Source organism: Pyrus communis, chromosome 15, assembly GCF_041283825.1.
Source record: "Pyrus communis isolate YQ-2024b chromosome 15, ASM4128382v1, whole genome shotgun sequence".
Lineage (NCBI taxonomy): Eukaryota > Viridiplantae > Streptophyta > Magnoliopsida > Rosales > Rosaceae > Pyrus > Pyrus communis.
This window is the reverse complement of record NC_142579.1, coordinates 3842438-3846310: the sequence shown is the minus strand read 5'-3', so window position 1 is coordinate 3846310 and position 3873 is coordinate 3842438. Positions and strand designations below refer to the sequence as shown.

Sequence of the window (3873 nt, the reverse complement as noted above, 5' to 3'; positions counted from 1 at the left end):
CGGACCGTCTGAACCATGTGCAGTGCATATGGCAGTGGAATCGGAGTAGTTGAAGTGAGAGCAATGCGTATGGTGACAGGCTTTGAACCAGGAACTGCAGATGTGGGAGTCAACTCAAACCATTTCCCCACTTGCAGTTTAGAAGCTGGCTTGAGGAGGTGCTCTAAACTGAATGTTGAAGTTCCCAACAGTATAGGAGTCTTTGACATTGACAGAATCGAAGGGGAATACGACATAAGGAAGCACACAGCCAAGGTGTTTAAATTACAACCAACCAATCTCCAGAGGCACTTGAATACGACATAAGGAAGCACACAGCCAAGGGATCGACATGCTCGAACTACTTGGGAATATCACTTCCAGCGAAAAAAGGCTCACCAAATAAACAACTACGATGTATGAAATACACAAATTCATTTAGCTACCAAAGAATACAGAACCCCTTTCCTAAGAAAAGACCAATGCAATTCATCTGAATTAATGCAGACTTAAAGAGAATATTAATTTGAATAATTATTGTGCATATATATATAGACACACACACACCATGTATGAAGATCATATACATCACACAACAACAAAATCAAAAGAAAATGGTTGGAGCTTCTTGGCCTCATTACCCACCTTGCGTCAGCGAAGGCTGTACAAATGCTGCATGTTGTGGTCAAGGTTTCTTATTTCTCTATCTCCACTACTTCTATATTTTATTTAATATATATGAAATACACACCTACAAATTTGAATGTCGATAATTTTTACTATTTTCAGAATTCAAATATGTTTGGCCGGAACTAGTTGGAAAGCCTGCGTCGGAGGCTGCAGCCATAATCGAGAAGAGCAACCCATCAGTTACAGTTCTCGTCTTAAAGCCTGGATTGATTAGATTGGACAATTTTTGTTGCAACCGTGTGTATGTTTTCAGTGATCAAAAGGGCAGAGTCTCGGCGGTACCTACAGTCGGGTAGATACTAGAGAATGATCCAGTGATGCAGCCTTCACCAATAATATGTCAATCATCTCAATGTATTCATAATAATTGTGGAAAATTCTACTGCATCCACTTACGTTTACTTATTTTCAAGCTTTCTTTCAAGATGGGACTTATGATGTACTTTATCTCATGTTCTTCGTTATTTTGAATAAAAGGATTAGAATTCCAAAAGATTATGGATATGATTTCTTAGCTTTCCTAACTGAGGCAGGGCCATAAACATTTGAAGGGCAATCCAGGTGAGAGTGTTTCCCCAGGCAAGGGGGTGAGGGACTAGTCGCACGCTATGCATCGAAATACAACCTTAAGCGTTGTTTAAATAGTCTTAAATTGGGAATGCTTTGGATCGGATGGACTCAACTACAATGTAGGTCATGATGATGACGGGATTGTTCTGCATTGTTTGATTAACAATCGGACGTTCAGACTAGGATGAGTTAGGTAAATTTGAAACTTCAGATAGGAACATTTGCAATTTTTCGTTTCCAACATGGTACAAGTTTCTGGATGTCTTTGAATGCTGCAGGAACAGATGTGCCTCTTAGTGCAACGACATCGATGTCTCAAGCGACAATATGGTGGTCCTGTTACTGGGACGTCTTTGAATGCTGTAGGGAATACAATGATTTCAATTTGCTCTTCATAATTATGCAAGCTCTTATTTTTCCTTTGGATCTGAACTGGTTCTATACTTGAGTGATTAAACTTTTCCGAACAAACATGTGATTGATCTTTTCTTGGCTACGACCGAATATTTACAGCCACGGATTCTTTCATTGTACTGCCAATGAGTTTCTGTGCTTTTTCATACTTTCAATTCATGTTAAAAACCAACTTGTCAGTCTATACATTTATCATTATAACGAATTTGCTCAGGAATTAACTCAATAACAAGAAGAAATCAAAGAAACATCTTATATATAAACTAAGAAAGAAATTACAATCTCTCGTGATCAAAACTGCGCTTCTCCTCTCCTGATCATTGAACACAATTGCCCAACCACAAAGAATCGTTCCAACAATTCATCCCATCCAACGGCAAAGGCACTTGAGTTTCGTCAATTCGAGGGCAGCTCCTCTTGCAACCATGCAGATTCACAAGTCTAATGGTGGTGCAAACAAATCGTCAAGGTCAAAAAACATTTCTTCGCCGTTCTCAAAAAGAAAGTCTTCATCTTTCAAAAGTTGCTCACCACCTTCGCTGACCAAGCTTATCGGCACATAATCATGATCAGAAAAATTTGCGGGCATCGTACTACCGTCAATGTTGCTTATGCACTGCTGATCATCATTAGTAGCGTAACTAATCATCTTATAATTGCTTTCATCGATGGTATGGGCGATCACACTAGCAGTATATTGTGATCCCACTTCGTTTCTTGCCTTTGTTTTCGCCAGCTTCTCGTTTGCTTCTTTTCTTGCTCTCTTTTTCACCGGCTTCTCCTTGACTTCTTTTCTTGCTCTCTTTTTTGCACGCTCCTCGTTCACATGTTGGGTTGCATTCGAACAACTCTTCTTGTTTCTACTCCTAGAATTCTTTTTAAGTCGGCAGAGAACCACCTTTCCAATTTCGTGATCGGAGTCATCAGTGCCACCAACTACACTAGGAAGTATACTGTACTCTTCCAGGAGCCAGTCACCGTCGTGCTCACACCCTTCCTTCTCGTACCGCAAATTCCTCTTTTTCCCAATAGGTTTTTCATTCTGCAAATCCTTAACCGGCTTTGAATTGGATTCGCTCCACGTTCCTCCGGCGTCAATTTCACGTTTGATGCGCGCCTCGCTTCTATTCTTGAGTTGGCAGAAGAAGAACAAATCTTGAGCGTCAACGCACGGTCCGCCAAAGTTCTCCCAAACCACCCAGGGTGGAGTCTTGCCGAAGAGGTCGAACTCATAGATAAGCTTAAAATTGCTGCAGTACGCCATTAACGACTCTCTGTGGAGGACTCTGTGATAAAGGAAGAAACTGATCAAATCCTGATCGGTCGGATGAAACCGAAAACCCAACGGCATACCGTTAGAACCCAGTAGCGGATTTTCATAGAAACCCAGCGGCACAATACCACCATAACCCTCCTCCTCCATTGTTAAGACGTCGTTAGGTCTTCTGTTCATGATCGAGTTAGGGTTTCTCGAATTAAAGTGGAAGAAATTAGGGTTTGATGAGGACAAGGACCTTCTTTGTTTTGGTGCGAAATAGTCTGTGAGATCTTTCCTTGCAGGAGTGGGTGATTATATACTTTTTCTTCCCAAGCCTCTGCCGTTGGATCTAATGTCATCCAACGGCTGGGCGCGTTTCACATAAGTAGCCGTTGGGTGTGCAAAATAGTCACGTTGTTAGGGATTCAAAAGAATTTGATATATCCTACGGTGGATAGGAAAAGTATATCTATATTTCTCCCGCGTTGTAGCTCGCAAGCGCCGCCTCTCTCCCGCCACTGGAAGTCGGAAACCGGGTCGGATAATAAAATCAGGCGGGGTATTACACAAACTCACTCTCTCTCTCTCTCTCTCTCTCTCTCTCTCTCTCTCTCAGGAATGCTAGTGCACTGCAGTCTGCCGAAATGGTAATAATTATCAGTTTTTGCTACCGAAGAATTTATGAAATTAACAAATTCATTTATCTACCGAAGAAAACAGTACCCCTTTTCCAAGAAAATGCCAATGCAATTCATCTGAATTAATGCAAATTTAAGGAGAATATTTGAATGATTATTCTGCACACACACACGCACTCCGCATGTATGAAGGTCATATGCATCAAACCAGAACAAAATCAAAAGAAAATGGTTGGAGCTTCTTGGCCTCATTACCCGCCTTGCGCTAGCGAAAAAAAAGTAGACAAAAATTGTTCAAAATACCTTAATGGCCATGATTTTCTT

General features: G+C 41.1%; 1 pseudogene; it reads right to left on the bottom strand.

Annotated features, from left to right (window-relative positions):
* Positions 1 to 1889: 1889 nt before the first annotated feature.
* Positions 1890 to 3166, bottom strand: LOC137727583 (uncharacterized; annotated as a pseudogene).
* Between the last annotated feature and the right edge of the window lie 707 nt (positions 3167 to 3873).